Source organism: Cynocephalus volans, chromosome 3, assembly GCF_027409185.1.
Source record: "Cynocephalus volans isolate mCynVol1 chromosome 3, mCynVol1.pri, whole genome shotgun sequence".
In the NCBI taxonomy this organism is placed as follows: Eukaryota; Metazoa; Chordata; class Mammalia; order Dermoptera; family Cynocephalidae; genus Cynocephalus; species Cynocephalus volans.
Genome location: NC_084462.1, coordinates 20,842,349 through 20,856,890, shown reverse-complemented (window position 1 = coordinate 20,856,890; position 14,542 = coordinate 20,842,349). Strand labels below are relative to the sequence as shown.

Genomic DNA, 14,542 nt, shown 5'->3' with positions numbered 1-14,542 from the left:
TTGTTCACCAAATTACATTCCTGCTCCAGTGCATAACCTGGGGGAGGGGAGGGTTTTCTAACCCACAGTTCTGCTCCTCTCTCCCTGGACACATCTCCAGCATGACACTCGCACGGTCCCGGCCCCTTTATGACTTGTCAGCATCTCCCTTGGGGGGCCTCATGGTTTCTTGCAGAATGAATGGGTGGCCCCTGCCCCTGCTTGGAGATCTGAGCCCTAGACCACGGTCTTGCCCTGGGTATTGCGTCTTAGGTTGTTCCTTTAAGTTCCTGGCCCATCTCTTCTCATGGATTTGGCACTCCCGTTTGCTCCAGCTTCCCAAAGACCCTCCTGACACCAGCTGTCCTAAACATATTCCCTCAAAAGAAAGATCCCATCTGAGCTGCCATCATGGGAGGATCAGCAGCGTCCCTTCCCCTGACTTCTCTGATTTGCAAAGAAACTTCGGACACTCCCTCTGCTCCCCCACAAGGAAGGATGCTCAGCCAACACTGGGGTCTCTTCTCTGACAGCAAGCCCTGCCCCAGCCTCCCATTCCCTTATCTCGAGGTTCTTCCTCTTCCAGGCTTGACCCCTCTTCTATTGTTATTCTTCTCTCCATCAGTATCTCCTGTCTATGGTCATAGCTTATTTCAGCAGGGCTGGCCTCTTTCCCTGGCAATACCGACGGATTCATTTCTTCATAGCGCTGTGAGTACTTTGCCTCATCCCATAGGTTAATATCCATAATCCTGGGAGGGAAGTGGGAGAGCGAGAAGTGGGACGCTATTTTTATTTCAGCAGCTGGCCAGTTTGGGGGTCCAAACCCTTGACCTTGGTGTTATCAGCGCCGCACTCTACCGAGTTGGCTAACTGGCAAGCCCTAGAATGCTAACCGTTCATCTGTTTTTTAACCTATTTCTACAGTTTTACTCTGTGTATGAAAATTGTACGATTACAGTTTAGTGTTCCTAAGCTGTTCTTTGTGAAAAAGTAACCACCTAATGTCACTTAAAAAAAAAAAAACTGAAGAAAGCAAACGGAAACATGAAACTCTCCACAGAGGAGCGGAAGAAAGCCTTGACACAACCCTGCCCCCAGGCAAATACTCATTTCTGATTTCTCTGTTTCTCTCTTTCCAATACCAATACCAAATTAATTTTGTCTTCCCCCTCTGGATTCCCATGGCCGAGGCCACAATTCAGACCCTCCTAGCATAACACGGATCTATTGTAAAATGCTCCCTGCTGGTGTTTCTCACAAGTCTCTCTCCAAGCCAGTGGGCTTTACATGTGTTGCCTTCCAAAACACAAAACTGCCTCACAGTCCTCCTCAATGACTTCACTGGTTAATGACTTCCCAAATCAAAGCCACAGTTCTCAGCTTGAATTCACCTAACCGTGCAATCTCTCTCCAATCGAACCTGCTTACCATCTTGATATTTCATTCCTTTGTTTCTCTGCTCCTTTCAAATGCCCTTCCCTCAATTTTTATATTGTTTTCTGTCTAGGCGCCTTCCACACACACATATCTGAAGAAAATTACTTATCCTTAAAGTCCGTTCAAACACCAAAACCTTCTTGATGGCTTCCCTGATCTTCCAACTTCTTCATCTTAGTAGCACTTTGATTAATTCTATTATGATATGATACTTTGGAGTATAGTTTCTTATTTTCCCCTTCCCTTTCCCTAATCCCATTAGAATAGACATCTACTGAAAGCAGGGTCTTGTCAAAATGTTAATGTACTCTTAAAGGCCTCACCACAATTATTTTCAATTTGGAAGTGTTTATGTTATATTGAGTCTATGAGGTAATCGGTGTGGCATTTGGCTATAGGATAAAGCATTCATTCATTCACAAGATCCTAAGAGGCACATCCTATGTGCCAGGGAATGTGAGGTGATGGGAAGAGAGATCCAAGAAATACCTGGTGAACTGACGCACCAGCATGACCAAGTCCTACATTAGCCATTTGGTAGGAGAGGGATGAAGAGAGAAATAAGTCAGGGTCACGTTCTGTCCTCAGGGTATTTGCGATATAGCAGGAGAGACAGGTGTGTGCACATGTAACAAGTTGAATGGAAGGGGGACGAGGATGGGAATGGGGAAATCGATGTCAACTGCATTGCCTAAGGATGACAAGAGACATCCTCAGGTTCTCCAGTTGGGTTTTTGTCTTCATCATCAAGGTGTGAGAGGCGCCCTTTGGAAGGTCTCCATCCAGCAGTGGGCTCTTGATGAATGGGTCATACTCTGTCACACTGCGTAGGGCTGATGAGAGTCCTGTGCTGAGGACGGCCGGCCTGTCCTTTCTGGGAGGCGGACCTCACGTGGAGGTCCTTCCCGCTTGTGCCCCTGACAAGCAACCTAATTTCTTTCTCCAGCTACCTGGCCAGTGACATGGAGGAGGACAACGAGGCCCCTAAACAGGCCATTTTTTCATTCCTCTACGGACGGAACCGCGCCCAGCGTCCCTTGTTCCACAAACTGAGATTCCAATTCTTCCGTTCCATGGGCTGGAAGGCTAGGGTTACCCGGGAAGAGTGTGAACAGGTGGGTGGGGCTGTGGCGATTCTGAGCGGAGGGTGTGGGATAAAGCCGGATTGGAGACAGACGGGAACATGGGGACTTGGAGTTGGGATTTGGGGACTACAAAGACCTGGAGGCTGGACCAGGGGAGGGAGGCGTCTTCCTGGGGAGTCTCGTCTTTTCAGAGGGCTTTTTCTCTTTGCAGATCCAAGCTTACGATCCGGAGCTCTGGGTGTGGGGACGACATCGCACCCATATTCCCTAGAGCTCTGGGGACCATGGAGGCCCGAGGTCATCGGCCTGAAGGAAGGTACGTCTGTGTCCTCCAGGGTATGGACAGAATGATTTCTTGTCTATTTAGGAAATGTGGTTGCTTGGCCCACTTTCATCCACCCTCTGCCCACATCAGCCTTATTTGCATTGTGAAGTGGCCGGCCAGGTGCAAGCAGCAGACCCTCCCCATCAGCTCCACAGCCACACGTTAACCAGACAGAGGCGCAACCTCAGTAAGATGTGCTGGAAGCCAGCCAGGGAGGCCGCTCAGCCAGTGTCACACAGGCACGGATCTGGCGAAAATCCTTTAACCCAAAGCAGTTGGGCCCAAATGATAGCTTTGATAAAATGTTGACTTTTGTCAAAAGTAAATACCCTTCAGCTGTAAATTTCCATTTCCCTCCATACATTGTGTTTTTTCTTTCTCTTTTTAATTCATTTTTGACCTTTCATCCCTCAGGAATACCAACTATAGGGATTTATACATAACAAAATAAATGTTTAGGAATAGGATATTAGATGGAACAGTTTGCAAATTCAATAATGAAAGATAAATGATAATTATATTTTCATCCAAATTTGCTCTCAAACAAATTGCTCATGGCCAGATCGCTTGCAAATTCTTGCTGTCCCCTGACTAATACTTCTGGACCAGTTTTTCCACTTGTACAATTACACCTTTGCCCCCTGAAGTTTACGGTCAAGGCAGTTTATTCGACCAATCAAAGGTTAAGAAAAACTAACTTCTTAGTGGCTGATTACGATTGACACATTAGAGTTATTGCTTTGGGCAGAGGATTAAGCAAAGATTTGGTTCAAATCTTGCACAACTAGCCACGTTTAGGGCTAAGCATTGTGGTTAAACATTAGAGGTTAGGATTAGGGATTACGCTTCTGGTCTCATGATGTTGACATGTTAGTGATGTTTCTAGCACGGTTAGAAATTCAGGTTTTAAGTAACACAAAAGGACCAAGGTATGAGTTAAGTCCAAAACCGCATTCTCCAAGTATGTCCCACTCCCTGAGCAGAATCACTTAACGTCCTTGCTATAAAGCAGGCTACTGGGCATGACCTTAAGTGTACTGAGTGATTCTGGGTCCAAGAATCACAACTGAGAATGATGGTTAGGATTCGGGTTGACAATAAAGGGTCAGACATTAAATTGGGTTTAGTAGTCAGTCTCAACTTTGGTTAGGATTGATTTAGAATGTGAATAATCTTCATGTCTAAGAGAACTGCCTCCTTGAAGTCTGACATTGTCTCTCTCTTACTTCCAGATCACTGGGCCCAGGGGAGATGCAGACGTTGGAGGTCTCTTTGTTATATACGAGGACCATGTGAAAGTGGAGTGTAGAGGCTCAGATCGGGATGAAATGACTTTGAACATACAAAACTAGAGCCATAGGATTATAATATATAGCTTAATAGATAACATAAATTTTATTGGTATATTTTGAAAATGTTGGCCATAGAATTATTACTGTATTTATTGTAAAAAGTTTTGAAATAGTTATAGTTTTGAAAACATGCTGTTTATATGAAGTTTTGTGATGGGTGTTCTAGCTGTTATGTCCATAAATACAATTTTGTTTTCATTTTTAAGAGAGGTTTTTGTCTTTTTATCTATTATACTTGCATAATTTATCTATTATATGTACAGGTGGGGGGGGGGTTCCCCCAAATTCTTCCACATAGAAATTTTTATTTCATGTTTAGTCTTCATTATTAAACTGGGAGAATTCCACTTAATTTTTAAAATTGCCTTATTTTAAAATGGACCTGTGTTTTAAAACAGGACATGTCTTATGTATTTTTAAAGAGGACAGTGCAATGTAACTCGAAGAAATATAATAAAAATCAAAAGTCTTCTCACCTTTACAATGCGTGTGATCACATCAGTCTGGATTGCTTGTTCGCCGTCCAGTGATATTATTCCTTAATGGGATGCTGGTTATTTGACCAAATTCCTTAAGTCTGAAAAAGAATCCTGAATTATTTTTCATGTAGCAAAAATTACAAGAGGCAGATCTTAAGCTAGACTCTTAAAGCAGGAAACCAGGGGAAAACAGTGAGGGAGAAAAACTAGGAAGAGTAGAAAGAAGGAAGGAAACTGTATGGGCGCCTGAATAACAATCCAAAATTTTAAATAAAGGAAAGGTGTCTCAACAAGAGATGCATTCCTGGAAATAGTCCAAGGCAAGGGAACACACAGGCAAAGGTGGTGTTTGCTACTTATATTATAATGGGAGTCTTTCTCACAACCTCAAATTCCAATTTTATGTAATGGAAAGAAAATCCAGAGCATGTGATGAAATAGAAACAACCGAAAATCAATGAGGGTGTTAGAGAAATTTCTGAGAAAAATGAGATGATAGGAAGGGCTAAAGCTGTTAAGTGAGATAGGCTTGGAGAGGAAAGAGCTAATAACATGAATACTGAGTTACTAGAGAAAAGCATCTCGGGAAATGGAAGCATCAGAACATACGTGAGCAGCTGCGGAAAGGAGCAGCGAGAAGCAAGACAAACCAACGAGAGACAAACCACAGGGCAGTAAGCTTCTGAGGAAAAAGAGCCACTGAGGAGATGTGGATAGGGTTTGAGAAAAAAGGGAACAACGTTAAGGACCCGGGAAAGGCTGAAGTATACAATGAGCTTGAAGTTTGACGGATGTAGTGGAGACTGAGTGCAGTGACGTGCATGCAGCAACTGAGGAGATGAAAGTTCCTATCCAGGTAGAAACTATTAAAGACAGGCACCTGCAATGCAATTGTAATAATGAAGTTCGGTCAATGTCACAGGTTAAGGCCACAGGCCCCCCACTAGACTGCCTTCGCTACAAGTTCAGGAGTCCCCAGGCCATATGCACTTCTCACCAACTGGCTACAAATTTGGGGACTCCCATACCCCTCTCAGATTTGATAATTCTCTAGAACAACTTAACGAGATTCAGGAAAGCATGATATGTACACTTTTATTACACACACAAAAAAGAAAACAAAAATCATGGCCAGCCAAAAAGGAGAAGTGTGGGTTGGCAGGGTCCCAAACACAAAGCTTCTGAGTCATCAGGATACATCATCCTCCCAGCACAATGATGTGTATCACCAGCCAGGGAAAATCACCTGAGTTTTCATGTTGTATTGGACTGTTTCAGTTGCTTATAACAGAAGACCTAAAAGTGGGTAATTTATAAGGAAACAAAATTTATTTCTTACCTTTTCAGAGGCTGAGATGTCCAACGCCCAGGAAACACAACTAGTGAGGGCTTTGTGGATGGGTGCTGACCCTTCACAGAAACGCAGGGTGCCACATGGCAAAACAGTGTGGCAAGAGAGAGCTAACACTACATTTATTTTTAAGCCTTTAATCCATTTTGAGTTGATTTTGGGATATGTTGAGAGGCACACGTCTAGTTTCATTCTTCTAAATAATGGCTATCCAGTTTTCCCAGCACCATTTATTGAAGAGGCACAGTCTTTTCCCCAGTGTATGTTCTTGGTGCCTTTCTTGAAGATCCTGTGCTTGTAAGTATGTGGGTTGATTTCCAGGTCCTCTGTTCTGTTCCATTTGTCCAAGTGTCTGTTTTTATGCCAGTACCATGCTGTTTTGGTTAACACAGCTTTGTAGTATCATTTGGATTCCGGTAGTGTAATGCCTCTGGTTTTACCATTATTATCATTTTTGGCTCAGGATTCCTTTGTTGTTCCCTATGAACGTTAAAATTAGTTTTTCTATTTCTGTGAGGAATGTCATTGGGATTTTGATGGGGATTGCATTGAATCCATAGATGGCTTTGGGTAGTACGGCCATTTTCATAATGTTAATTCTTCCAATTTAAGAGCATGGAATGTCTTTCCATCTTTTTATGTCCTTTTTAATTTCTTTCAGCAGTGATTTGTAGTTCTCATTCTAAAGGTCTTTCAGCTGCTTGCTTAAATTTATTCCTAGTTATTTCATTTTTTGGTGACTACTGTAAACGCGTTTGCTTTCTTGACTTCTTTTTCTGCTAGTTCACTGTGGGAGTATAAAAATGCTACTGATTTTCACATGTTGATTTTGTATCCTGCAACTTTACTGAAATTGTTTCTCAGCTACAAGAGTCTTTTTTTGTAGCATCTTTAGGTTTTCCTATATACAGGATCATGTCATCTGCAAACAACGACAGCCTGACTTTGTCTTTTCCAATCGAGATGCCCTTTCTTTCTTCCTCTTCCCTGATTGTTCTGGATAGTACTTCTAAAAGTGTGTTAAATAGGAGTGGTGAGAAGAAAACACAGGGAAAGCACTTCAGGAAGTAGGACTGGACAATGACTTCACGAAAAAGACCCCAAAAGCACGGGCAACAAATGAGAAATGAACAAATGCGATTGTACCAAACTAAAAGGCTTCTGAACAACAAAAGAAAGAATTAACGGAGTGGAACGGCAACCTACGGAATGAGAGAAAACACGTGCAAACTATACATCCGACAAGGGATTGATATCCAAAATACACAAGGAACTCAAACAGCTTAACATTAAAAAAACAAGGAACCCAAATAAAAATTGGGCAAATGAGCTTAACAGGCATTTCTTAAAGAAAGATATACAAATGGCCACCAGACACATGAAAAGATGCTCAACATCACTCAGCACCAGGGAAATGCAAATCAAAATGACACACCCCAGTAAGATTAGCTACTATCAAGAAGAGAGAGAACCACAAATGCTGGAGAGGATGCAGAGAAAGAGAAACCCTCCTACACTGTTGGTGGGACTGTAAATTAGTGCAGCCATTATGGAAAACAGTATGGAGGTTCTTCCAACAAGTACAGATAGAACTGCCATATCATCCAGCAATCCCACTGCCGTATATACCCAGTGGAATGGAAATCATCATGGCAAAGGGATACCTGCACTCCCATGTTCATGTAGCTCTATTTACAGGGGCCACACTAAATGTCCATTGACAGATGACCGGATAAGGATATACACAATGGAATACTACATTGCCGTAAAAAGAATGAAATTCTGCCATTCATAGCAACATGGATGGACTAGAGAAAATTATGTTAAGTGAAATAAGCTAGGCACAGAAAGAGAAATACTGCATGTCCTCACTTATAAGTGGAGCTGAAAAACAAAAAAAAATCCAAAACAACCAAATAGATGTATAAAAAATGTAAAAAAGGAAAGAAAGATACAACAATCACAATAATTCATTGAACTTTCAAAAGGAGACAACAGAACTGAGGTTACCAGAGATGTGAAAAGGGGAGCGGGAGGGGGAAAAGGGGGAGTGGGAGGTGGATTAGAGAGAAATTGGTAAAGGGCCACAAACAGTGATGACATTGTGTAATACTGCATATCCTAATTATACTATTGTGAGCACCACATATTGCACATGGGTATTGATATCCAATGCTGTACCCCCAGATATGTACAATCAATTATGTTTCAATTCAAAAAAAATAAATAAATCAAAAGAAAGAGCTAACTCCTTACTCTTTTTTGAAAGCCATCCGGACCGTGCCCATTACTTCATGCATGGATCGATCCATTCATGAGGGCACAGACCTCACAATCGAATTGTCTCCTAAAGGCCCAACTTTTCAATTGCCATAATAGGATTTCCCACCTTCTTAACAGTGCCACGGTGGGAATTAAGTTTCTATTATATTAAACTTTAGGGGATGCAATTCAATCCATAGTACATGTGCAGAGTTTTTATTGGGGTTTCATTACATAGGCATGGTTGATTCAATCATCAGCCATGTGACTGAACTCAATCTCCAGCCCCCACTCTCCTTCCTGGAGGTTGGGCTGACATCACATGGCTCAAAGCTGCAACCCTCTAATCACATGGCTCATCTTTTTGGTGTGCCCCCCATGCTAACTCACCTGGTTAGCATAAACTCAGGTGTAGTCCAAGGGGCCCACCATGAGTAACAGACACTCCTATCACCCAGAAAATTCCAAGGATTTAGAGGATCCCTCCAGGAGCCAGAGACAACGACCAGACAAATTATTCTTTATACAACACTTCGTACAGCCACAGTTGGGAGCTCTGTCAGAGCTCGGCAGTCAGGGAAGGTGAACAGGTGAAGATGCAGGGACACTTTAGGACAGACCTATGACACAAGAAGACAGGAGAAGCCAAAGAAATGGGAAGGATTGAAACTTGGGGGTGCACATGGGCAACTGAAACAGCTTAGAAGATCCGAGAAAGGTGGCAGAGGAGAGAGGATCTAGGCATAGGAGCAGCTAGTGTCAGGTGAGCAACGGAGTGCAGAGAAGACGAAGAAAAAAGTACGTTTGTGTGGTGGGGAAGGGTGCCGGTAGGATCAGTGAGATCAGCCGATGAGCACCGAGTAACCACACACAGCAAAACCAGTGGGAGGGGCCACAGGGACAGCTGCACCTGATGGAGATGGCTCCAGGAGAGGACAGCACTCAGAAGTGGGTGCAGGTGGAGTACTAACGTGGAGAATAGTTCAGCAGGTATGGAAACAGCTACAAACAAAGAGGAGGAACAGTCTGATGGAAGCAGCTTGGGAACAGGTATCACTGATGAGACACATAGGAATTTGCATGAACATAAGAAGATCTGGGTCTCCACAGGACTGCAGGTGAGGGCAGGTGAAGAAAGAAGAGCAGCTAAGGTGAGGGATGAGCTGAATGAAAAGAGTCGCCCAGGAAACAAGGTGATGGACGCTGTATTAGTCTGCCTCTGTTGCTTTCAACGAACTATTGGAACTGGGCACTTTGTAAGAAAACAAAATTTACTGCTCACAGCTTTAGGGGCTGGGACGTCCAAACTCCAGGGAACACACCTGGCGAGGGTCTTGGTGGTGGTAACAGTGACCCAGGAGTCTCACATGGCAGAAAATGGCACAGCAGAGAGAGAGTTCCTCATGCACACTCCTTGTAACGTGCTCAGAATCACGCCCCTGACCACTATTATTCATCAATTCAGTAGGGCATGGTCTTGCAAGCTAATCACCTCTTCAAGGCCCCACCTTTCAATTACCATAACAGAGTTTACCACCCTCAACAGTTACAGTGGGGATTAAGTTTTGGGGGGACATTTAACCCAAGGCATTCCACCCCTGGCTCCCCGAAACTCACGTCCTTTTCACATACAAATAGATTCATATCAACTCCAAAGTTTTAACTGGTTTCAACTCAAAAGTCCAAAGTTATTCAAAGTCGTCCCATCTATGAAATCTAAAACAAGTTATCTACTTTCAAGATACAATGGTGGGACAAGCAGGGGGTACGTATTCCCGTTCAAAAACGGAAGAGTAGGCCAAAAGAAAGTGGTAACAGGTCCCAAACAAGTCCTAAACCCAGCAGGGCAGGCACTAAATCTCAAAGCTGGCAAATCACATACCTTGACTCCATGTTCGATATCTTCTGCATGCAGGTGTGAGGGTTAGGGCCCCAAGTCCTCCGGCAGCTCCCCTCCCACGGCTTTCTTAGGTGATGCTTCAGCTCTCGCAGGCTGGCACTGCATACTGGTAGCTCTACAATTCTGGGGTTTCCATGGCGGTCCTGCTCTCACAGCTCCACTAGGCGTGGTTCTGAGGGCTTTAAAAGGAGAGTGCACGAGGAACTTGCTCTCTCTCTGCTCTGCCATTTTCTGCCATTGTTGTAAAGGCACCACCAAAGAAGACCTTCACCGAAAGTGCTCCCTGGACTTTGGACTTCCCAGCCTCTGAAACCATAAGCAATAGATTTTGTTTTTTTATAAATTACCCAGTCCCAGGTATTTTGTTATAAGCAACAGAAATGGACTAATTTGGATGCCAACCATGAAGCAGTGACAAACCAGGCAAGGAAACAGATGGCCTGGCCACAGAGGACAGGAGGAGGATTGGCAGAGCTTAGGGACCCTGGAACAGAACACTGTGGGACTGGCTCAGAGGCAGAGAGAAGCCTGAGAAGAGGACTGACCCAGCTGGGGAGAAGGGGAAACTGAGGCTGCTGAGAAGGGGATGAAGCTCAAGTGACTCCCAAGGCAAAGAGAATGGGCCAGCTGAGAACGGGAGAGAGGCTGGACGACACTGACTAGCCTCCAGGGAAAATCAATCCAGGGAGCTGCTTGGGAGAAATGTTCTGATGAGGGAAGGATATGGACTTCCAAAGGGAGACAGCAGGAACTACTAGGAGAAGAGGAACGTGGGAGAGTCAGAGCGGCCAAGCTTCCTGAACAGAAGATCCTAAAGAGCTGCATGTGGAGGCCAAGCCAAGCTAGGGAGGCAGTGGCCCTGGAGGCTGCAGCATGGGGCTGGGAGCAGCTGGATGTCCCGGAGAATAGAGGGGTGGGAGAAGGTGAAACTGTATGGTGAGAAGCTGGAAAAGTAGGAGCGTAACAGGAATCAAGGGTGTGATGGGTTCATAACTCACACAGAGTGGATCAGATGGGAAAACCGAAACTACGGCACAGAATTGGGCAGCCAGAATTTCATGAGCGGAGGAAAAGAATCATGCTACAGGACTTGTGAAGATGAATGGGATGCCCAGGAAATAGTGGCTGTAATGGATGGAACTGCAGCGGGCATCTGGGATGGTTTAAGAGTGGGAACAAGCAAGAGGAAGGAGCTTTATGAAGATGAAACACTGAGAAATTAGGAAGAAATGATAGGAGTGAAACAAAAGAGTCCAGCAGGAAACTTCAGGGCACCTGTCTCTGCAGCTACTCCCATCCATTCAGCTTCTTCCCCAAGATGCTCCTGCATCTCTGTGGCTGTGCTCTTCTTCCTCGTGACCAAAGTGCCTGCTCTGGTTGTTCAGCTACCCTGACCTGTAAATACCTCCATCTCTTGTAAAGATGGAGGCAGAGATTAGAGTGCTGCAGCTAGAATCCTGTTTTAAAAAACAAACACATAATGACATTTTATTTCCAGGCTTTATAATTATATAATTTACATTTCCAGACATTATGGCCTCCTGGCAGAATAAAACTTGTAGAACATCTATGTAGGGGTAGATTCTAGAGAAATATAGAAATCAGAAAATCCAAGTGCCCCAAAAGAAAAGATACATAGTTTTAATTCTGTAAAACTTTTAAATTTTGATGTGAAGAAAGGACCATTTTAACCAAGTCAAAACACAAATGATACTGGAAAATTTAATTATAACACATTTTTCAAGGGTATGCCATTTCTAATATGAGAAATAAATAAGGGGGAAAAAACAAAGAAAAAAGAAAAATAGCACGGAATATGAACCCAGGAATTACAATTAAGAAGGGGTAAGCGTCTGATATATATGGAAAATATCTGAGCCTTACTGTATTAGTCCGCTGGGGCTGTCATAACAAAATACCATAGGGTGTGCGGCTTAACTAGTAGATATTCATTTTCTCACAGTGATGAACGCTGGAAGTCCAAGATCAAGGTGCTGGCAGGGTTGGTTTCTGGTGAAGCCTCTCTTCCTGGTTTGCAGACATCCACCTCCTTGCTGTGTCCTCATGAGGCCTTCCGTCTGTGCAGGAGCACAGGAGAGAGTGAGAGTTCTGGTCTCTCTTCCTCTTCTTACAAGGGAACCATTTCTATCAGATCAAGGCCCCACTGTTATGACCTCATTTAACCTTAAATACCTCCTTAAAGACCCCATCTCCAAATACAGTCCCATTGGGGTTAGGGCTTGAACATATGAATTTTGGGGGGATACTATTTAGTCCATAACACTTAACTGTATTAATTCATTTCTGTTGCTTATAACATAAATGCCTCAAACTGGGTGAATTATTAAGAAAATAAAAGTTACCTCTTACACTTTCAGAGGCTGGGAAGTCCAAAGTCCAGGGAACACACCTGGCAAAGGCTTTGAAGGTGGTGACAGTGACTCAGGGATCTCACGTAGTAGAAATGGTGGAGCAGAGAGAGAGAGAGAGAGAGATTGAGAGAGAGAGAGAGAGACAGAGAGAGACAGAGAGAGAGAAAGAGAGAGAGACGCTCATGTACACTCCTTTTAAAGCCCTCACAACCATGCTCATGAACTACGGCATGGTCCTTACAATCTAATCACCTCTTCAAGACCCCATCTTCAATGATCGTAATAGGATTTCCAACCCTCAACACTTACGGAGGGGATTAAACTTCAGTGACTTTGGGGGGCCATTCGATCCACTGCATTTAGTAATGGCCAGCAATATTATAACCACAGCAATAGGCTCTTCTTTTCATAATATTTAATATGTTTGACAATATTCAGTGTCATGGAAGGTGTGGGAAATGAACACTCTCGTGCCCTGCTGATGAGTAGAGTGTAATGCATTAATGTGTTGGATAATGACGAAACAGGGAGACTCCAAAATACAGCAGTTCAACCAAAATGGAGACTTCTTCCTACCTCACGTGACAGTGCAATGGTAAAAGGGAAATCATTCTCTCACGAAGCCAACCAGGGTCACCGTTGGATGGCTTGGCTCTGCTGCTCTTGACAGGTGGCTCCCATCTCTGGGTCCAAGATGACTGTTGAGGTTTGTCACTCTTCACCACCGAGGGGGCAGGAGGAAAAGAGGAATTCCAGGATCAGTGCCCTTGCCTTTAAGAAAACGATTCAGTGATTACTCAGACTCTTTTCTCTCAAATGTCTTTAGCTTTAATTCATCATATGCCACACCAACTGTAACCAAAGTTGAAAACAATATTAGGGGTTGCATTACCAAAAGGAAGGAGGAGAGAATGCCAGCCATTGCTATATGCCAATGGATACACAACTAATTTAGAAAAGTCATTTTTTGTTTTGTTTTAAAAATCAACTTGATTAAGAAATAATATAAATAACAACAATCATTTGTTTTCTGTGCACATTTTGATGACTTTTGGAAAATTTATATGACCGTGTAACTACCCTGGCTCTCTGAAGCCACTAATCTGCTTTGTGTGCCTAAGATTCGACTTGTCTTTTCTAAAGTTTCATAAAATTGGAATTATGCAGTACTCTCTCGTGTCTGGATTTTTCACTCAACAGAATGTGCTTTTATTGCAATTACATAATGGGATTCCTTTGATTTTTATTTCAAAATAATCAGAGATTAACAGAAAATTGGGAAGACAGTACACAGAGGTTCCAAGTACCATTCACCCAATTTCCCCCAATGATGACATCTTACATAACCATAGTATAATACTCAAATCAGAAAACTGACATTGATACAACGTGTGTATAGGTCTATGCCATTTTACTATACATTTTTGTAAACATCACTGGATCAAGATATAAACCTATTCCATCACCACCAATAATTCCCTGGTGCTACCTACCCTTACATAGTCACACTCACTGTCCTAACTGCCAGGGGCTCCCCTGGCAGCCCCTAATTAGTTCTCTTTCTGTATAATTCTGTCATTTGGAGAAGGCTATATAAATGGAATTATACAGTATGTAATTTGGGGGCTTGCTTTTTTCACTTAGCACAACTCCCTAGAGATCCAAGAGGTTAGGGGTATCAATAGTTTGTTCCTTTTCACTGCTGAGTTGTATTCCATGGTACAGATGTACTTCAGTCTGTTTAATTATTCATCCACTGAAGGATGTCTCGGTTGTTTCAAGTTTGGGGCTATTACAATTAAAGATACAATGAACATTTGTGCGCAGGTGTTTGTGTGGACACAACGGTTCATTTCTCTGGGATAAATACCTAGGAGTATGATTGCTGGGTTGCGTTGCAGTTGCATTTTTAGTAGAAAACTGCCCAAATTTACTGTTTAGTTTGAGAGTTCTTTATATATTCTAGATAGTAGTACTTTGTCCTTTGATCCTCTGAA

The 14,542-nt window shown here is 43.2% G+C and overlaps 1 protein-coding gene across 1 annotated transcript in view; it reads left to right on the top strand.

Moving 5' to 3' along the window:
- LOC134372476 (speedy protein E3-like) overlaps positions 1 to 14,542 on the top strand; it is a 104,205-nt gene that overhangs the window by 76,388 nt on the left and 13,275 nt on the right. The window lies entirely within an intron of this gene.